The sequence below is a fragment of the Pezoporus wallicus genome, unplaced genomic scaffold, assembly GCF_028554395.1.
Source record: "Pezoporus wallicus isolate ANWC-B61680 ecotype Strahan unplaced genomic scaffold, APGP_CSIRO_Pwel_v1 contig_6814, whole genome shotgun sequence".
Lineage (NCBI taxonomy): Eukaryota > Metazoa > Chordata > Aves > Psittaciformes > Psittacidae > Pezoporus > Pezoporus wallicus.
The window spans coordinates 3,967,841-3,990,623 of record NW_026639755.1 but is presented as its reverse complement, the minus strand read 5'-3'; the positions used below and the strand labels follow the sequence as shown (position 1 = coordinate 3,990,623).

Below are 22,783 nucleotides of genomic sequence, written 5' to 3'. Positions count from 1 at the left end.
GCAACAGTGGGTGAAAGACCCATCTAGCCAACTTTCACATCCCCGTCAACAGTCTGTGCTAGGTGCCTGGAGAGAGAATGCAGAAAATGAATCATGTCTTTGCCCTGACATCTCTCTCTCCATTTTCCCCGGTCAACAGGAATGATTGTTACAGCCCCATTTTCTTCCAGTGACTCACAGTAAAACTTAGATTGGAGTTTGCTTGTTTTGTCTCTATTGATGATGTTATGTTACAAACGCCCCCTTAAGATACTGTTGTTTTGATTTTGGGTTGTGATCCTTTTGAGTGTTAGTTTGGTAGTGTAAGTGCCAGAAGCTTGGCATAGCAAAACATTAGAGTTCATCTATCTCAGCCCCCAGTAGCACTAGATTGTTTTCAGTTACATATCCTTTGGGCATGGGAATTTTGGGCAACTCGTTTATGAAGAGTTTCTTGAGGGGGTCTGCACGGTTTTTCTTGACAGATTTCTCTGCATTTCACTGTTGGAAATTGTTTGGTACTGATCTTGTTTTGCTTGTTGGGTTTTGGTTTTGTTGTCCTGGCTTTGATTTTATCCAATTGATATTCATTCATTGCAAACCTTTCCTTTTCCAGTGCTTGCTAGTGGAGAGCTGTTGTATATCCCAACAGATTACCAAACCAGGTCACTCTATTTTCAGTTTTCTCCTAAATCTCTTTTCAGGCTCTTGTTCATTGCACATTGGGCTTCTGTTTTTTTTTCACCCACTTTGCAACTCCTGTGCAGAAAGACCAAGAATTCAATGTAGTGTCTTACACTTGGGTTTGCCAATGTCCCCTAAAGAGCTCAGGAGCACTGTACATCAGCAACAGAACTGGGGACCTCACGGCTCATCCAGAGGGTGCAAATATCTTCCTGAGCACCTCCGTTGTGTGGGGTAGGAAACTCCTACTTTTTCTCTCTGTTGCAATTACTGCTTAATTGCAAACTTTGAAAACATGTGTTCTCTGCTACTGGCCTAGATTTTCTTAAGCAAATCTACCTTACTCTTGCCATGTACTCTCATTTTGGTTTAAATTTGTCTTCTAAATAGGCATATCGATGTATTCTGCAAAAACAGTTTTTCAGGATGCATACCATGTATTATCTTTTTAGCTACAAATACTGCCCTAGTTTTCAGTATCACCTGCAAATACAATTAATGTGATTTTTACACTCTTTTTTTTGTACTTCAAGTGACATGATACAGCTTTTGATGCAGGGAGAGTGAGTGAATACATTCTTGCAATTGGATTTCTGACTGATTTACGGTTACATTTCACTTAGGGTTCTTAGGGCAGTTTTATGGTTTGGACTTAAGTTGTGTTTAAATAACCTTTCACTAAAAGTTCTATGATTCATTAGTGAGGGGGAGGATAATTTTATTCTCTTTGTTTCTTTTCCCGTTTTGTCCTTCCCTTTACCAGGTCTTCCCTATTGTGTTCAGATGAACTGCCCCTCTGGTCTTCAAATCCACCCACAGCTTAGTCCCCGTGTGTCTATGCAGATCTTGACATGTACCTCTGTTGTCCACTGTAAGGCAAAAGAGGAAGAATAGGAACAGCTGTTTAAGATGTGTTCTAAGTTCTGTCATATCTGTGAGGGTAATGACCTTGTGAAAGTTGTGTTTTTGTTTGCAGCTGGGTGTTTGTTTAATAGTAAATGAGTCAGTAATGTACCTTTCTTTCAGTGAGACTTTGCAAGCTCTATTAATCCTGCTTTTAGAGACAGAAATGTCTAAATCTTCTAGACCATATGTTAAGCTTACGATCTCATTTGTTATCACTCACAACGGGGCTACTTAATATTCTTTCACTATATGGTACATATGTGAAAGTTGCTATTTATGGAAAGATGGGGTGGTGTTATATGCCAGCAGTGCTTCATTTGATTTTAATAGGAGCTTTCTAACTACTGTGCGTGAGAAAGTTTGCATTTACAAGCATGGATTCATGAAGTATAAAGGAAAGGTTTTCTTCTGCGCAGAGCTTTATCAGAAGAGGATTAATTCTGCTTGGTGGCCACAGTGGAATTTTATTGCCGTTAAGAAGAAGCTGCTGAATCAGACATTTCTGAGATTTTTGTAATTTGATTAAATTTATGCCATAATTAAAGGAAATCTGCCAAGGTTTTTTGCAGATATTACACTAATGTTTGTGAGATGTGTTTCCTCAATCTGTTACCGAGTTGCATTCTTGCACAAATGTAACTCCCAGGTGTGCTGCTGCGCTGGTGCTTTTAATTGCATTTTATTTACTGTGCTCCAGAATTATCATTTTGCTTTCATCAACACTTATGGGTAATTTAATACATGCAAACTAAATTCGTTAAGATCAAAGCAGTGACTGTGATGCTTGCTCCATACCATTATTTCTATGGCAATTAAAACCTTTAAGCTAAATATGTATTGACATACCTTCTGAAGGCATGTCAATATATCTTCTGGAGGTAAATCATGTCTTTCTCTTACAGGTGGATTTGCAAGCTATGTAATTTCTTTCAAGATCAAGTTGTGAGATCTCCATACCTATTCATGAGAAAATGGAGGCAATGGTATTTATTATTAGCAGAGTATAAAGATCATATGAGGTGATGTAGGAAGCAGCTATGGAAAAGAATCCTTTCCCTTTGCTGTGCAGTCTGAAAACTCGCTTGTGCTTCTGGTGCAGTACATAGAGTTTACCAGCTGTGAGTAGTCCCCTTGGAGCCAGTGATGTTGTGTAAGGTGGAAAGCACTAGAATAAGTGGAAAATGATGCAGAATTGGTTAGCTGACACACTGATAAAAGTAGGATGGGACGCAGCAAAAATCAGTGCTCTTGTGCCAGTGCTGTAATAGTGAATATTTTAAGTGACTTGCATTTGCCCTCCTGCCAGCATTGTTGGCTTGTGAATGAAGGTGAATTAAACAATATTGCATGCATGTTGTTCCTATTGAACAGCTATTCGTCATGTAATAGATGCAGTTGTCCTTGCTGAAGGAGTGGCTACTTAAAGACAGTGTTGGAATTCACTGCTGAGACTAATCCAGGTGTTTGAAAGTCAGCAGTCTGTGGTATGTGCACACCAATAGATACTTGAGAGTCTGTGGGCATATTGAAAGCTATAGGCTTTTGGACGTGCTGGAAAATAATTTAGTGAATGACAGGTACAGAGCAATGGCCCTGTGTATGAGCAGTCAGCCGGGGAAAAAGAAAGCCTGGTTACAGGAATTATAAATGAGAATGACTGTTGAAGAGAACACAATGGGCTGAAAATCCAGCCCAGAAATACCTGGTCCAAAAAAAAAGGGAGCCAGCTAGGACTTGCTAATAGTGCTATCTTCAGCTCTTAAGTTCGTACTCCCAAAGGAGAGGAAATAATAAAAAGCTAAAATCTAAACTAAAACAGCCGCTGATCTGTTCTGGATGGCAAGCAAAATGCTATAGCTGCCTTGGGAATGGGAGGAGAAAAAAAAGTAAGCGCTGGGGAAGTTCAGTACCTTGGCTGCCAAGGGTGAAACAGAACTAGCCGTTCTCTTGGTACAGCAGACAGGATTTCTATTGCACATAGGCAAAATGAACCCAACAAAGACACAGGCCCATAGATAAGTGGGAGAGCTGCCAGAACAATGAAAGAAGGTAGCTATTTGGCTGTGATACAGATTTTCTTTTGATTGTCACTGAAAAACATACCCTGACTGACGTGGAACATAAGTCTTTTCTGTGAAGACATTAACATGACATTTGCTGGAGAACTTGGAGGGTTGAATGCTATCCACACCTACCAGCTGTGTTGCAAAGGGAGCAATGCCATGTCTTTTGTGTAAGGCTGCCCAGTGCCCAGTTTGCCAATAAGAGGGGGAAATACTTTGTCTTTGGCTGGTACTGAGCATGATTTCATAGGCCTTGGGAAATTGAACATTATTTGAAGCCATGCATTCTTCTGTTGGCTGCTGTTCCTTGTACCAGTTTCACTTGTGTTCATTGAAGTCCTGCTTGGAAACTGATTGACAGGGTTCATAGCTGGCACTTTCCTGTTTGTGGTTTGTTGCTGTTGATACAAACAGCAAAATACAAAAGTATTCAAAAGCTGGAGCATTTGAATACTTGTGAAGTTTTCCAATCACTGCAATTCAGTTATAAGAGTCTCTCATAGTGAAAATCTTGTACAACATTTTAAGGTCATTTCATTGAATTAGCAATGTGAGTATGAAGCAGCAGGTGATCTGCAGGCTGTAATGGAGTACTGATTTGCTCTTCATCAAGTTCCCATGGCCCTTCTGAGGTTCCTTCCAACCTGATTGAAACAGAAGTAGTGCTCAGTTTTCTCAGCCTTAATTCTGGGTTTTCCAGCCTCGTGACTGGAAACTTTTAGCGGTGTAGCTGTATCAGTTGGGAGATTTTAAATGATTTCTATAACTGACATAACTGCATCAGTAAAAGCCCTGCGTGTGGCTGCAGTTAAATGGGTATAAAACATGCATTATACTGTAATAGCTCACATCACATTCTATATCAATTTATGTTGATACAGAAGTATTTACATCAATTTGAGTTTGCCCTCTTGGAGGGCAGAAGAGTGAAGCAGGAATATTGCTAACTCTGGCGGCTAACTGAAAGTCAACTTTTCTCCTTATCCTTCACAATCTCATCTTCCTAAAAGCCATCCTGCCTGTGCTGAATTAGAAACTCATGAACGTATCAACCACATTAAAAAAACAAACCCAAACTGCTAGGCTATTGGTTATTCTTTGGGGCATCTCCCAGCAAGCTGAGCAGCTCCCGTAACTTCTGACAAGTCACATTTAGCAAATATAAATCAATTCCACCCAAATACTTTGCCTGGGAACCTACCAGTTTCACCTCCTAATAATATCTATAATATCTATATCTAAATATAGGGGTAAAGCAAAAAAAAAGCTATATAAATGCTACAAAAACCCTAGTGACAAAACCAGTGTAAAGCCTTTGCGTAACTGCTTCTGTGCTAATTAAAGATATTGAGCATACAGCACACAGGTCAGCTCACAGCTGTGCAAATACAACCTTATACAATAAGATGATAGGGATGCAAAAGGTAAACACAAATAGAGCCCTACATGAGTGCAGAGCAGGTGAAGCTCAGTATGACAGCACAGATATTTTGTACTGCCTTCTTTTATGAAAAGCACAAAAGCAATTCATTCACTTCAGCTGCTTGTGGACACCAGCAGAGAGAAAGGGTAACAGCATAATCTGTTAGGGTGTTGGTTTGGCAAATGAGAGGTTGTTTCCATCTGGAGGCTGCCAAGTCCTCACTGAGTCCAGACTTCACGTTTCAGTCTCCGCCATTGGCAGCAAATAAGGATTCCTGTGAAAGGATGTTTGTGAAGGGCCAAATGCTGTGCCAAGAGCATCTCTTATATGTCTGTGATTATAGCTCCTGTGTGTTACAAGACAAATATTGTCTGACAAATACTGGGAGGAATTTAGACACCTTTATAAATCATAGCTTAATATTTGAAATAATTGTTTTTCCTACCCTCAAAGACAAAACCCCCAAACCTGGGAAGCTTCCTAAAGAAATGTAGTTGCCAAAATAAGGCAAGAATGTAGGAGGTCCTCCTTGGCTGGAAATGGGTTGCTTTCTTGGGCCACAAGGTGAGCAAGGGAAGAAAGTGCAGTTACATAGAGTCGTACCTCTATTTGACAAGGTGATCTAGGTGGGAATGCAGTTTCAAAATCTGGATTGCTGTATTGCGATGATAACTTACTCCAGGAGTCGGATGCTATTCCTGATGGCTCATATTAGTTCATTTGACTATACTCTGTAGTGCCTTCTTGTGTCTGTTGAGACCATGTCATGCAACAGATCAGCCTGAAGAGTCTTGGCTGTAATAGAATTGAACAGAATTTGCTTGGGGGTTGTCTGTCCCTACAGTCTTGTCTTTATATAAAGTAGACCACACACAGGACTGAGATTGAGGGCAGACAATTGAGCAGACCACCGGCATAAAAATTTTGCAAGCATTGTTAATATGGTACTTAACATAAAACCACCTCCAACTGTTTTTGTGGTTTGTTCTTTATGCCACAATAAATGACTACTGAAACGTCACCATGAAGATTTCATTTCAATGAGTAGAATCTTGTTGGATTTCTCCATCTCAAGGTGAAAAGTTAGAATCAAGTCATCACCCTTTGAACAAATTCTACCACAAAAAAGATCCAAAATATAAAATCATTGCTGGAAATGAACGTATGAACAAGCACCCCACCCCTGGACTTTGGTGTTGTGTTGCTTAGTGTTAACTTTATTAAGATATGAGGAATAACTGATTCCCACTGATTCTACCACTAAGGTAAAAACACCCAACAACAATGACAAACCTTTTAAGTAACAGTATGTCAGCTCTGTCACTCTCCTGAAAAATGTGGGATGCCTCATTCCAGACTGTCTGGGGCAAAAGTCATAAAAACTTTCCTATTTCATTTAGCTCATTTTAATGGCTTTATGCATTTAGTATGTAGTTTGGTTTTATATTGCTGGGGAGATTTGGATTTGTGGCAGCAGAGGTGGAAATGCAGGCAGTGCCATGAGGATGCAAGCACTGGCTGGAGTTCAGTGGGAAAAGTAGTGGCTATTATGCTTCCCTTGGATTTCAGTGGAAACTCTAGAGAGGTGACAGCTATATTTCTGACTTCAGGAGACTATCCCAGCCTCTGGGCTACTGTAAGACTGCAATGACAAGGAAGGGAGAAGATGTGAATGGGCTTGCAACTTGCTGTCTGTCCTGTTGAGGTTGGGCTGCTAAATGGAAGGCATGCAAACCATTTTGATCCAAAGTGTTGAGGGAACACTAACAACAACAAGAAAAGTAAACACAGCCTAAATAGCACACAAAAATCTGTTCTTCAGTCCCTTGCCTGGAGAATGAGGGTGATACCACCTGTGTGGAAGTACTGTAAGGATGTACTTGTGTCCTCAGAACAAACAGTGGGTTCTGTCACTGTAGAAAGCAGTGCTAGAGTTTACCCTTCACAGAGATGTCTGCCTCCTGTTTTCCTTCCAGACGGTCGATGCTTGCTGATCTAATTCGGCTGGCACCCTGTTTTAGTGATTCCTGGAGTGATGGAAGAGTAACCATATGGTTTGCAGTAACGTGCATTTCAGCATAGAGCTGAAAGAGAGACTGATGTTCTCTTTGCCTAAATAATACTTTGAACTTTATTTTTTGTGGCCTGAGCAAAAATATGGTAGTAACGAGGCAATTTCATAACACCATCTTTAGAGAGATCAGCCCAGTAAAGTGCCTGAAGGACAGTCCCTTATGGCTGCCCCTGGTGAAGCTTCAGTGGGTAGCAAGCAGATGGCTTGGTTCTGTCTACATTAGAAAGTCTCCTAAACCACCAGGAGGCAATGAGGTTCTGGCTAGCTAACTACAGGCAATGAGGTTCTGGCTAGCTGACTACATCTGAGGTGCTCATGGGCATGGCTCTTTTTCAGCCTTTGCCTTCCTACAAGACAAGAAAAGAATTTTAATCCTTGAAAGAAAACTTTACAGTTCTCATTTTCACATACTTCCTTTATAATGTAGATGCATGTTTGCTATCAGCAGTGGAAGACTGGGTCTAGCAGTGTAGGAGAGCTCTTCCAGTTTACAGCCCCATGGTATCTGTAAAATTGCTTTATCAAAACATCAGTGGGTGTTATGCAGAGGGCACGCTAAATATGACTTAAAATAGTGAATAATTAAAACCTGTGAGGGAAGAACTATACAGGTAATTTAAATCTCAGGTGTGCACAAAAGACAAATAAATGTGAATGGTTTACAATTTAGGATTGCACGTTAGATTTGCCTTGTTGAGGTGAGTCCAAATGTAACTACAAGCACTATCCTCTATGCCACCAAGCACAGCAAATCCCAAAGCAACATGAATATGTGTGTTACTCTTGCCCTTAATGGACTTTTTCTCTAAAGAAGACAAAGTGCATTTGAAATGGGAAGTGCAAGTACAGTGCAGCTCCTGGGAGCACTGCTCTGGCACTTTGTTTATGCAAAGGTCATTGCAAATCAGGAAGTTCAATTCACATTCTGCATGTTTTGTGCCACCAGTCATTGTCCCTAGCTGGTAAATAAGAAAAGTGAATTTGGACTTGAGAGGAGGTGTACATGTGCACTATATAAACTTGGCCAGGTGTTCCCAAGGGAGGCTTTAGCCACAACAAAGGCTGCAGTGTATTTTTTAGTCTATTTTGCAGTAGATACAGTTCTGAGCTATTAATGACTTCAGTACAAAGAATGACAATATATTCAGTGAGGGATCATAGGGACAACATAGAGAGCCTGGATGCAGGGTTATAATTTCTGGGTTGACTACTTGAAAATGTAGGCTGCTAAATTTGGGTATAGTGACTCAAGAAATAGTTATGCTTGGCCAAAAGAAGCAAGTTGAGCCTGATTTGTTTTTGCAGCTCAAGCACAATAGTACCTGGTTTTGCATTAAAATGTTGGTAACAGATTAAATTACTGTAAAAGATCCATATTTGCAAGGTTGCAAGTCATCGATTGAAAGAAAAGGGGGAAGAGAAGAGCCAGTTTGTCATTTTAAAGACAAGGGTGTTCAGAATTCTCCATTGTACATGAAGAACAAACTTGTTTTCAGGACCTCTAGTCCTGCATTTGCTATTTTTTTGGTAAGGAGAGCACCCAAGAAGTTGTACAATGTCTGTATGCCAGAGAGCAGCAAATGAAGCTCTAATGTCTTTTCTAGTAGCACTATTTGCTTTTCAGGCTAGCATATGCATTCTCTCTGTGTGTAGGTTATTTGGTTGTTCCTCCCCTCCTTGTGTGAACTCTCTCTATATTATACGCAGTCAGTCAACACCCCCAAGTTCATCTCAAGGCTGCTCTCAGTATTGCACTTCATCCACAGAGACATGCATGAGTGAGAGGGTGTGTGAAGAGGAGAAGTAAGAATTTAATTGTGCAGTGATCTTTAGGGAGAAAAAGCTACTTTTGCTGTAAAATGGAGTAAGAGAAGGTTGGTTTGTTGGGGCCTATTATTGGTGGGGTTTTATTTATTCTAGTGATAGCATTTACCCTACCTTCTAACAAGAACAAAATCCACCAGCTCAGGGCAGCGTATCACCCCTTTCTGAACTCATCAGTTCTATTATGTTTGTTAGATGTTTGCTTTAGGATATGTTTCTGGGCTGCAGCTTACTTATATTTGCCCTGCAGGGGTAATCTCACTAAGGTAGCATGCATCCTATTTTTCCCTCTATGTTTCACTTGCAGACATCAAAAACTTTACTGAGGTTCATGTTGCTACTTCCTTGCCTTTTTTCTTAGTGTCTCACAGATGGGGAAGGAGCACGGAGAAGGGACTTTGTAACTTACAGAGAACAGTGGTAGGCTGAGGAAGGAACTGAGTTAATGCTGATATATGTAGCAAGAACAACAAAAACAGAAAGAAAAAGAATAATTCATCTTCTATCTATACTTTCTGATTTCTTGCTATTAAGCAGATGTCCCTCCAAGTGGATTTCCCTTTTCTCACCACTAAGAATTATAGAGACTTGCACACTTGTCTTTCTGAAGCAGCACCAATGTTTCTACACTTACCTGTCTAGAATAGCAGGTCAGGATTGTAAAAGAATGGGATTTTGAATGGAGATCTGAATAAAACTGAATAGAAAAGTTCTGAGGAAAAAAGATTCCTCTTTAGCTCTTTGGTTTATATTGAATTAAAAGCCAAGTTTCTGAATGTCTTTACACTAGGTTGAAAAACTAATTGAGAACTGTGGTTTTTAGCTTCTGCCAGTTTCTTTATTAATGTGTGCTACTTAAAAGAAGTCATGGGTCAGCCTTGGAACACAAAGGGATGCAGTCTGTATGAAAACTTTATTCCTTCAAGTATTTCTCCCATTTGTCTTACAGTGCCAGCTATTCAGATAGAGTTTGTTGGGCTTAATGACTGTTTCAGGAGTCCTTCCCTTAGTAGTGGCTTTATGAATTATGATAGCATCAGCTTGAAATAAGTTTATTTCTTGGCAGCGAAATTGAAGATTCAGAAAAGCACAAGCCTGAACTTTTCAGGCTATGCTGTATGGAGGTAGGGACCCCAAATCTGTAAGGTCTTTCTCTGCTTTGCAGAGTCAAATCTATAGTTAGGCAGATAGAGTTCATAATGTGGCTCAGCTCTCCTGTACTTTAGGCTGTTTTTGTCTGGAGTGAAAATTGACTCCTTCAGAAAAGCAAGGTGTTTGAGAAATGTAAATAAAGCAATATTGATTTTAGGAGAATTCAGCCTGATGTTCCCTCACCAGGTGGTTTCCGAAGAAAAGCGTTCTTTACCCTCTCTCTTTCTTACCTCTTGAGGTGGGTTGGGCTCAAAACCTAATCCAGAATTCACAGCAAACAGAAATAACAGGGCTTTGTCTTTCTTCGTATCGTTGATCTTTTGAGTCAGTACCATTCATAGAAATAAACATCTGGCAGAATGGATTTCACATAACTTCAGGCATCTCTCGTAGATGTACCTCTACACCCGCTATTCCCACCTCTTGCTACCTTGTTAGTGGCAAGAAATGAGCATTAGGGCATGACTCATCTGAACTTCTTTGGGCAACCAATTAGGCTGTAATTGAGGGTGACACAATGGGCACAAAAAAAGCCTGGTTCTTCCCAATGACAACCGAGGCAGCCCAAGCTGATACCCTCAGGCAGAGGGAGTCTTTCAGGAGGATGCTTCTCCAGACATGATGTCTCCAGTTTGAAGTGATGTGCCTGATAGTCGCTGCCTGTGCAGGAGCAGGACCTGAATATATATGCCTGTTTGATGGATCATTTTCTTTAATGATAACCATTGTTTAGCTTCTCTGTTTGATACCTTTTTTTTTTCTGAGCAGGTAACAATTAATAGATACCAGCAAAAGTCCAAAAGGTTAAAAGTTTATTTGGTTTACAAGTTATTGTTCCTGTAATAAGACTAAGAAACATTCATTAATTATGGGGTTCTTTGGTAAAAACAAAAGCAAACAACCCTGAAGGATAATAGACTTTAAAATGTTTCATTTAGGCATCTTACAGTAAAATTCCGCAGGGGGTAAATATGTTTTTTGTCTTCAGAGGGTCCCAAAAGTCTTCCATTCTTCCAGGTAAGACTCTTCTCTCAAAGAATGACAACATTTTTCTTTCCAACTAGACTTCAGGATGTTTTCCTCAAGAAGACAAACTTCTTTCCAATAGTAAGACTTGTGTTTGAGGCTCATTATGTCAGGATATGTTAACATAATGCTTTTTAATATGAGCACTATAATTTGCTGCTCACACCCTTGCTTACTCAAGTCCTTACGTATGTAACTAGGTATTTTATTTTGATATTGGATAATAACACCTCATTGTTTCAATGTAATGTGGAAACCAACAGCAAATGGCAAAAAAAGCACTGCTTTGATGCCAAGTGTTTCGGTCTAGCTCATGACTTTAGGCTCCTACCCCGCAAGATGAAATCATTACCAGTCCACAGAACTTGACATGGTAGCAGTACTATTGCATGCATATAGCAGCTGCACACATAGTTTGGTTGAGGCTTTTGATCCTAGATGCATTTATTAGGTTGGAATTTAGGTACCTTTGTAGATTGTTGAATATATAAAATATAGGATACACTGACTTTTCCAATTGAGAAAAAGTCATGCAACAGCAGTACTGGCCTATTACCCGCTGCAGTGTGTCTTCAGGGTTACTGAATCGCTTGGACTCCTGCAGCACCTGCATGTTCTGCAAGCCTTTGCCATCAGATTTCAGTCCATTGAAGCTCTTGGGGGCTAAAACTGAACTCTTGTAGTTAGCAGAGCAGGAGCTCCTTTGCAGCTCTGCTGCCATGGGAGTTTATAGGCAAGGCAGAGATGCATATTTCTGTTTATTTCATATCAAATTGAAGCTGATGTTGCAATCAGTTTGTTGCGGAAGAGGTGGGGACTTTTGCTATGGTACCAAAAGTGTTTTCATGTATCTTGGCTAATACTGAAGAGCATCAGAGAAGCCTGAACTCCTAATGGTTGAATTTAACAGGCCACTTTTTAATAGGACATAATTAAGTGAGTTCAACCAGAGAAAAATGGCATTTTCAATTGTTTGTACAAAGTAAAATATCTTTTAAAAACAGCAATAATCTGCACCTTGGGGCAGTTATAGCATCCTGTGGCCTGGTAGAGGTGTAGGTTCAGGTTTTCCTAGGAATGAGAGGATTTGAACTTATATCCCTGATGTTCTATGCCAACATACAAATGGGCTAGAATGGCAGTAGGAATTGTGTTTAGGGGAGAGAAGAGTAAATTCAAAACTCTGCTTTGGTGAGAAAAGCAAGCGACTCCCTGCAGCCAAGGTTCAAGGGGCTGGCTGAGCCCTGAAGAGAGGTAAATCCTATTAAAGATTTGACAGAGGGAGGATTCCCTTACAGAGCTGATGTATGAGTGTAAATTGCAGAAACAAATACAAAAGGATTGCCCTTTGTTTTTAGGGGCTGCTACACTGAAATAGACTGCTAATAAAAACATGAATCAACTAAAACAAATCCCCAGCCTATCAGTAGAACTTGCATTTAGAATAGACTGAGCAAGACAAATAGGAAATGACTTAAGCATCAAGGTGACTTTCATCTGAGAAGTTTCCTAGGTCTGCTAGGTCATTGGGGAAATAATTACAGTCAGAGGAAAGGAAAAACAAAGAAGCAAGCCCTTGCGAGGCCAGATGGGCAGGCACCAAATGGCAGCGTAGGGGCAAATAGCAGCAAGGTGTTTGCCAATAATGCAATGCAAAGCTTGTATCATACTGAACAAAGGCTGAGATTATTGGCATTTGAAACACATTCATCACCAGTATCCATCTGGGGGAAGACTGCATCAATAGTACTTTTTCTTGCTGGATTTGCAGTCTTTGGTGACATGAGCTTGGCTACTGAGCTCCACAGTGACTGCTCTCTCCCCTGGCTGAATTTTAGCCTATATGTAGCTCAGTTATGAGATTCTGTACAGTCTCTCCAACTTTATGAGGATCCTGCTTCAATCTGGAAAAGAAGTCTCTTTGGGCCATCTTCTATTATCAGCGCTGCCCAGTTGAACATTCCTGTTGTTCCTCTGAATGCAATGGTGTTCATCAAAATATTGCCTTTTTTATTGCTCAGATTTGAACACATATTTTCTGGCTTTTTCTTTCATTTAGTGAACAGTGGCTCTAACGGAAAAAGCTCATACATTTTTTGTCTAGATCTAGAGGAATTAATTTCTTGTGTAATATAGGAAAGTTGCCTTCTACCTTGTATCTCTGCTGGGCAGTGGGTTTCACCCCTGATTTTAAGCCCAGTGGACAGGGAAAGGTGAAAGTCCCATTCATTACGTATGATGCCATTGTGCTTTTTGAAAATAAGTTGAAGTCTCAAAAGCAGGTGGCAGTAACAAGCACATTGATTTCATTTTAATGGGATTTGTGTCTCTGAGTTGCCCAGGCTACTTTGAAAATCCTCATGATTGCGTTCTGTGTTACGGCAGGTCTGGGAGGGAGACTCTGAGGGCAATGTCATTGCCTTCTCCAGGCACCCGGCTCCCCTTGCTGATACAGCACCTTCTGCTTTCCAGTTTTTAACAAAAGCGGTAGAGCTTGAAGGTCCACACCTATCAGGCATCAGTGCTGTACTCACTAAGCTGTGACCTGCACCAGACGCATTCAGGCGTTACACATCCAATTGCTACGTACAAGATGGGAGATAAAGGGCCAGGCTTATTTGTGCATATGGGGTGAACCACTTCTGAATGAGTCTGTGCAGCTTCTGCCTGCATACATTGAGTCCTGCTGAAATCCCACAGCAGCTCATGGAAAAAGCCTTCCCTTACCCTGAGCAGCAACAGGATTGGGCCCATGCTGAACAAACCTGCTCCACAGATGTTCACCTCCTACCTGCACCTGTCCACCCGCCGCAATATCAAGCGCTCTAATAACAGCAGTTGTGTGGTTCTCTTTGCTTCACCCGAACATCTGCTGAGCAGTTCTAGCACAGCATGGAAGAGCATTATCTTGCTTTACAGCTTATCTTGTACTAACAGCGTCAGAAATACCAGCCATCAATATGCTCCCTCTTGAGAGCAAGCCAGTCGCAGGTGTGTCAGCTGGCTACAGTTATCTTCACAGACACAGACTCCTTTTGTGTCAGCTCATCATAACTGCAAATCTATGTAGTCTTAACATTATTTATTGCCATACGCCTGAACCAGGTGACCTAATCAGTCTGGGGTTTATGGTTCATATGAAGAATAGTAACTGATGTTAGTCAGAAAAGAAACATCCGAGGCTTTGAACAAATTTCCATTAAAATATGGTTTTCATATTATGACATTTATTTCATGAAACATTAACTCCATTTTCTGCAGGCTACTGTAACATTTAAAGGTTTTTCTCTCACTTTGGCATTACTAGATAACTGTAATAACGCAGAATATATCGTAAAGTTTACAGAGAGCTGTAAGTCTGAAACAATGTTACAGCTCAAAAATAGAAATGAAACAAAGTCCAAAGAGAAAACTGTCAATGAAAATTGGTAGAAATTGGATATGTATGTAAATTACAAAAAGTCATCTACCAAGATTCATAGGGCAAATAACTCCAGCTACTATTACTTGGTCCCGAAAAGGAACATTTCATTGAAAGTGCTGCTGTAAGAGAAATGAACTGATGAACATAAATTGAACATAAATGGCTGCAGGCAAACTCGAATACCAAACAAAAAACGAGCGGTTTTATACGTATGTGCATGCACACAGTGTTATATACATACAAACGTCTGCAAGTCTCAGGAATGGATTGGGATAGCCAAGGATTCCCAGCCCAGCAAGCTTACCACCTGTAAATCCCTCAGCCACCCTTCCTAGGGATGGAGACACTCCCAGGCTACAGGCGATGAGGCCCATCCAGAATGGGGTCTGACCACTGCTCAGGATGGGATGTCAACTGCAGTCAGAGAGAAAAGGGATGGAAGCATGAAATCAGGCTCTGAACTTCATGCCATGATAACTGATTAACAATATTAGGCTGTTATATAAGTTACTATGTAAAGTATTAGGCCAAAATCTGATACATTTTTAAATCTGGAGTTTACCCCGTTATTTGTGATAGTAAAGGGGAAAAGTGAGGTTTTACCTTATTCCTTCTCCCTTCCCATTCTTTGCTTAGTCCCTGCTGTATTGCCAGGTGCTTCCTTGAATTAAATCCTTCCCCTAAGGGCACCTGTTAATTAATGTTTAAAAGACCTATAAAACCATGTATATACATGTGAACATATAAACATCCCTCCTCCTCCCATCCACATAGATGACATAAATTTTTCTCTGCAGCTTCCTAGAAACCATACTAGAGATGTGGTATTTAAGAGTGAATGTGGCTAACGTTTATTAGACTTGAACTGTATTGTGGGTAATTGTCCAGTAATAACCTTTGGTAAATTATATGAAGCCTTTACTTTACTTAACAGGGAATGCAGGCTCCCCAAACTCTAATATTATCATCATTCAAGATAATGAGCAACACAAACCATTCTATTACCAATCTAAAAGCAATAAATGTCAAAGTAAAGAACTATGCAATATTCTGGCCTGGAAGAACAAAGGACAGAAGTAATGATAATGCCTTTTTATATTAGCAGTCTATTATATCATGCATAACAAATGACCCTGTAATTGTAGACGGTGTTATTTTAACAGGTTGTAAAGAGAAAATGGTGGGGGTGGAAAGGGGGTGTTTGGAACACTGCCCTGAAAAATGCTGTGGGGTTGCTAATCGGAATACCTGATAGTTTAGTTGAATTTTATCCTGGTGAGTACACTGGATTATTCTGAAGCAGTTTTGTTTATCACCATGATCATCTAGAGCTCTGCAATGTGACACCAAGATCCTTGTTTGCCGCATCGAGGGTTTGACAAATAACTTGGTGGTAGCCCCAGTTCTCCTCTGACACAAGCACAGGCAAGGACAACAGTACGTTTTAAAACACAGGTTATTGATTTATGGAAATTCCTCATTTGGGCATTTATAGACCATCCAGAGGTCACACAGTGTTTGGGCATACATTCATTATGAGCCTTGAGGATTACAGCAAGTAATGGGCGCTCTCTACTGCTGCACATATGGTGGTATAAATTCAGGTACTCATGGATTTATAGAGTTACTCTACTCAATTATTTTATAAACAAAGGAGAATCTAGTCAGCTGTTTGATCAACATTTAGAGTAGTTTTTTTTCCTTAAATTAAGGGTGAAGGAAATCACCTGAAACTCAGGAAGCCCTCAGCTACCCCTTTGTAAAAGTAACATCATTCTTACTTTCATAGGATCATAGAACAGTTAAGGTTGGAAGGGACCTTAACAATTATCTAGTTCCAGTCCCCCTGATACAGGCAGGGACAACTTCTAGACGGGGTTGCTTAAAGCCCTATCCAGCATGGCATTGAACAATTCCAGGGATGGGGCAGCTTCTTGCACCTTATATTCATTGCCTGTTTTGAGAAAGACTTTTTGCTGAACAGGTGCTGTCTCTTAGGTTGTGTGTGTTTCATGTTAACATGTGAAAGTCTACAAAGCAAGACATGTGCTAAAACAAATATTTAAATGGTACTATTCTCTGTGTGTTGAAATAATTCATGCAGCTGTGGTGTACTAAGGAAGCCATTAACACAAGTAACAATTATACTGTAGTTCTCATTCGCTAATATGCACAGTCAAATACTGTTCATAAGTACCTAGGCCTGAAGTAAATCCATCCATCCTGCTCTTGCTTTAGGTCTGCACTTGTGGTCAGGAGAGTGTGATTGAGTTGTAAGGGGAAAAGTTAAGAGTTCTTTGTCCAGAAATGAGCCCTCTGCTGACATTATATTGCCTTCTTACTCATGTGATTCTTTGCTTTCCCTCCCTTGCCCAACACATCAGATCTATCCAAGATCCCATCTCCCATTAGACTAGGACCCTTTAGGGTCAAGCCCTGTACGGTTTCAAGTAGGTAAAATTCTACTCTGACTTGCTTTGGTGCTTTGTAATCAGCCGGCATAGAGACCATAAGTGACAAACTTTGAACTGAATTAACCTTGCTTGTATTACCTTTATTAAGCTGGTTTTAAAAGTTGCCCTTGGCGTATGTGTGCTGTTTGTAGAGTCACATTACTTCACCACCTCAAAAATGAATTCACAGCAGTGCTTGTTGGAGAGAAAGCAGGCCCTCATAACAAAGATGTAAAATTTAGGTCTGCATTGGTGCTGCTGAACAGAAGTGACAGAAAAAGATAGCAAGCAGTTACTTTACATAGCTCTTTCCTTCTTAGGGAAAACAAATTATTAAACTTCTCAATATTTGCATTTTTCCCATCAGCATACATCCCAAACCTGTCAAGCGAATGGCAGGGGGCAGCAGTGCCTGTTGCGTATCAGCTTTTGGAAGAAATCGGAACCCTAGCTTCCTGATGGCGTAACCATACTGCAGTTTCCATACCAGATCTCAGAAAAGATGCTCCCCAAGAGAGTTATTTATACAACTGTTTTCAGGTAAGTCCAGAATAATGAATACAGCTTGTGTTGTGTGTTATTTTTGCTCCTTGTTCCTCATCTCTAAATGCGTGTTATGTGTTTATCTATATGTTCTTCTGCTTCTGTTTGTAATTTTATGTAGTAGCATCTGTGAGTGGTAGTTTTGTATAATTGCATGTATATAAGTGAAATCAACAGTTGGGTTTTTAAGGACTGTTCAATAAGCAGAGGAGCTTTGGATGACTGTTACTAGTTCCTATGGATTGACTGCTATGCAACTGATACGTGAAGAGGGATTTAGTTAAACAGTTTTTCTAGGTGTTAGGATTGTTGCCATCTTTTCTTGGACTACTACAGAAAGAGAAATCTAGTTTCTTTTGGTTTGAAAATACAAACAATTAATGTATAGAACAGAACTGTCTTTTGGCTCGCTGACTCCCCATCCCAAATGCATTTGGCTGCTCATCAGACATTTTCAGGCTCGGAAACAGTTATGGGAAGAACATGCGTGAATCCATCCTCAGACAGAAGTGTAAATGGTAATTCCACCGCTGAGCTGTAATGTAAGGTAAATGACAATGTCCAAGAGAATCAGGGGAAAATAACTAGGGGAAATGTTTTGGAATTGCTTATATATTGAGTTTTAGTTTCCAAAATATCATTGAAACAGACTGGGAGGCCATGTGAATGTTCCAAGTATCAGTCTGAAGCTAGGAGTGTAAAACTTCAAATGGTACATCTGAGGTACAGGAAGCCTCAGAAAGAAGAGGAAATCACAAAAGCCTGCTTTTCTGGAAAAAAGAGGCACAAACCACCCAGAGTGGGTTATTGTTAATCCAGCTTTCAGCCTGTTTGACACTGCACAAATGAGATTTAGCACATCACTAGTAAAACTATAATGTAAGACTTGCACAGATTAATGTATAGATATGATTTACCCTTCTTGAACTATCTTTGCAAGGCTTAGATGTTAGAGATTCCTTCCAAGCCAGTGAACGAATGAATAGTAACATTATTATGGTCTAGGAGGACTTCCATATTTTCAGTCTTGTTCTGTGTAACAGTGCTTGCTCGTTAAATCTCAGTCCCATTGTGCTGGGTTTCGTTATGAGCAGGGAAGTCTCACCTCTGAAACGGAATATCCATTCCCCCAGTTGTGCTTGCAGATGTCTGGCAAATCGATCTGTCCCTCATCTCACCAGTCTCCCACTGTCTCAGCAGTTCATCATTTGTTGGTCCCAATGGCTGTGTCTCTGACTAGCTATCCTGAAATTATTAGAGGTTTACTTAAGCTGACATGAACAAGTTCTATTGGAGTTCCTTATCATGGAGTCAAATATGTTGCTCCTGGTACTTAACCTTATCCAAATATGGTTTGTGACTCATGACCAGGGAAAGGAACTACTTCTCTTAAGCTTGTTTCTGCAGTTTACACACTTTTGCTTAAGCATCTCTTAGACACATTTGTTTCATGTATTAGAATACAGCTTTTACTGACTACACAAATAAAAATCTTGCCAAAGTGAAGAAAAGTACTACACCTTTGGTTTTTACTGTTAGCAAAAAAGAGGGTCGATTTAATTCTTCTGCATAACAGGATATCTACTGTATATGAGTATGCTATAGTTCACTTTATTTATGCCAACCAAACTTACTAAGTCTACTTTTTTTACTGCCTGTACTTCTGCAAAGCTTAAAAACCTTCAGTAGAGTCAGCAACTATACACTGAAGTTTTGCATCTAATGCATAAGTGTGATGAATACAGTTGAAGATGTTAAATTCCACTTAATTGGTGATGTCTTTTCTTAAGCATTTATAGTTATCTTCTAACATTAATAAGAAGATGATTTTGAGGGGAAAGAAGTGATTTATTTTTTTTTCTTTTATCATTAACAATACTAAGCAATAGAACATTTTTGTATTTAGTGTTTTCCCTTGTTTTCATTGCTCCAGAAGAACATGCTTAGAGCTTCTTATGTTTCTTTTAGGAGAGTGTTTTCCTAAAAAAAGCTATTGCTAGGATTCAATTGTCTCATTGCTCATGAGACAACAGAGCAAATTCAGACAAATGTTGATAGAAGTCATATAAGCAGATGGTCCTGTACACTTTACTGTACAATGGTTAAGTGAAGAGGATGCAACTGCAGGAAGATGTGTTCTACTGTGATGGTTTACACCAACAGGAGCAGGTTCCCATGTCTTTCTCTAGCGAGTCCCAGCAGGCCTCAGAGAAAGCATGGGAAACATCAGTGAGGACAGTTATACAGTTACATGTCCATAAAGTGGGTTTTTCCTTTTCTATCTGGTTGGTTTGTTTACTTTCTCTCCAAAAGGACTTTGTTTCCAACTACAGAACCTCCAAGCTTAAAGGTACAGCAAGTCAGGAAACCATATCTTTAGTACAGGGAGATTGTCATATTCTGAAAGAAGCTGTTCTGATCTAGAGTTCTTCTTTATCTACCCCATCTCCCAAAACATCCTGAAAATGGAAACTCAGGGTTGAAGACAGGTATGTGTGTCACCCAAACTTAGGACCAAGGTAGGAGATGCACGCCTTCTAGACTTGATTATTTTTAGTGATAAACTGCGTTGTCTTATCTACAGAACATCCTTAAACTCTGTGTGTCACTATTTTGTGACAATGACTAGTTAAACACACACCAAATTTAGCATCTGCATGCCCAGCATGTGCTGTTATATACTCAGTGCTGCTCCATGAGCAATGCTAATTGAAAAGGCTTTAAGATAGCCTAGGCAAACTGCCTAAAGAGCTGTTCTGCCTGTCTTATCTTCCTGCAGCTGGTGATGCATTTTACACGTGAATGAGAGATTCCTGAAGTTGTTAATGCATTTTGGAGATGGAGAACTTGTGCTAATGAGGATTGCATGGAATGATATGGTGCAGAGCCTTGTGGGAATTCCATGCTTTTAAATAATCTCGTCACATATACTTCAGCAGAAAGTGCTAATTAAAAGTATAAAAGAGCGTATGTGGTATCTGTGAAGCTGTTATCCAAAGTTGTATTGCTGCATCTGTTGTGCGCTGCAGTTAGTCACAGTTTAATGAGAAAAGAAGATATCTGAGGTCTTCAATTCTAAAACTACAGCACCCTCCCTACACTTCCTCCTCCTCAGAGAAAGCAGTCACAGGTCACCTAATAGCTTTTATTTCCCTGGCTTCACAGTGTGGTGAAGGTTGTAGTTTTTGGGGTATTTTTTTTGGTCATTGTTGGTTGTTCCTCCCCCCTCTGCCCCATCCCTGGTATATGTAGGATTTAAATAAGTTAATAAAAATGTGAAGTTAATTATCACAGCTACAATAGCAAATCCTGCTTTCAGGCTTCGTCCAAACTAGGATTCAATCTGTACCATTTCACGTTGCTGCTATCTGCAGTTCAGAGCCATGATTAGACATCAGATCAATGGAAAACTCCTGGCCATAAGCAGTATGCAGGCATTCTTTCTGTTTCAGTGCTACCAAAAATTATTACAAGAAGTTATTATAAAGGGAATAATATTAATAGTGGAAAAATGCTGTTGATACTGGAAAAAAAAATACAGTGTAATTTTCTATGTTGGTTTTATGATGTGTGTCCCATTTTAGAACTTAAACTATAACTTATGGTGGTGCGATGATATTTAGCAGCATCCAAAATCAGTACATTCCACTAATCTGTCTGTAGAAATCACAGTGTTAGAAAGAGGAAGAAAAGCAGCAGTGATTCTGCTTTTTTTCCTAACAGGTGTCTCATAGTTTTGAAAGCTAAAAGGACAGTGCACTTTGAGAACAGGAGAACGCTGTGAAGCCCTGTGATTTATAATGTCCTACTTTAGTGATGATGACTTTTTCTACCTTAGTGATGATTATTCATATTTTAATTGTTTAGTTACTCTGTCCTGTTGGTTTGACATTTCTTGGTGCTTATCTTTGCTTGCTGGAGCCCTCTTTCTCCGTGGTCCTCTCTTTCCTTTATGAAGTATTTTCCTTCCTAAGTAGGGGAGATGGGCAATTCTATCACAGATGGGGACCCAGGCCTCAGGGAAAACAGGTGAACTCCCCAGAAAGTGTCTGAATTTTCTACTGTCCAGTACATTAATTACTAGTCTTTCAGTTCCAGTGTATAAAATGAACTGTAGAACTGAATAGATGGGAAAGTATCTATGTTATATGGCTTTTATTAATGATGATTTAGCACTGAGTATACCAGATACTATTTTATTCTTCAGCTGTCATCAGAGGCTTATGGGATACTGTTCATGAATAGTATTTCAGCATTAATGAATAGTATTTCAGTGTGCTATACTCATGGTTAATACTGGCTGAATTATTCATCCCAAGCTATACGTATGAATTTATGCTCCCCATTTCCAAGAGCACTAGTTATCATTATGCTTATTGAATAGGACAGTATGCTGCTTTCAAAGGGCTCTCTATTTCTGGGTTAGAAGATGCAGCTATGAATTGTGTATCCTGAGTCTTTTGTTTTCCCTCAGCGGTGATGCAGATGTTGTTCCCTCAGGAACAGCTCTGAGGAGTTACTCCTAATTATTTGTGTGGTAACTGTGGCTGGTCAGCTGAAGTGAAGGACAGGTTTCTGAAGGTGTGACCTTTCCCTACAGGCAAACATCTTCAGTCAGAATAGTTCATGACCGATCAATTTGCAATTCATGCACTGGTGTTCAGGGGTCCTGTTTTGATCCAGGCCAACTTGGCTTCATGAATATTATTCATTGTGATCTTAGCACCTCCATTTGAGGTAAGCAAAGATGTTCTTGGCTTTGACTTCCAGCGTGTTTGTAAACTGACCTGACTTGAGCTGGAGGTGTTAATGTGGCCTGGCAGCTTGCCTGCCGCATCTACAGGGTAGGTAACCATGGCTTTCTGTGGTTTGTCTGACTTGCATGTGTAGTAGGGTACTGGGCTGCAGCATGTGTTGTGGTTTAACCCCAGTTGGCAGCTCAAACACCCCCACCCAGCCACTTGCTCCCACCTAGTGGGATGAGGGAAAGAATCAGAAGTGAGAAAACTCACGAGTTGAAATCGGGACAGTTCAATCAGTAAAGCAAAAGTTGGGCACACAAGCAAAGCAGAACAAGTAATTCATTCGCCGCTTCCCATCGGCAGGCGGGGGTTCAGCCATCCCCAGGGAAGGAGGGCTCCGTCACACATCATGGTGACTCGGGATGACAAGTGGAGTAATTCTGAACATCCTCCCTTCCTCCTTCTTCCTCCAGCTTTTACTGCTGAGCAC

General features: G+C 40.2%; 1 long non-coding RNA gene across 2 annotated transcripts in view; it reads left to right on the top strand.

Annotated features, from left to right (window-relative positions):
• The window catches only part of LOC130602799 (uncharacterized), a 201,395-nt gene that overhangs the window by 122,367 nt on the left and 56,245 nt on the right, over nucleotides 1-22,783 (top strand). For both annotated transcript variants that reach the window (XR_008972982.1, XR_008972981.1), the window contains exon 2: nucleotides 17,376-17,548. This is a non-coding gene — a long non-coding RNA (uncharacterized LOC130602799). The remainder of the gene's footprint in view (nucleotides 1-17,375; nucleotides 17,549-22,783) is intronic.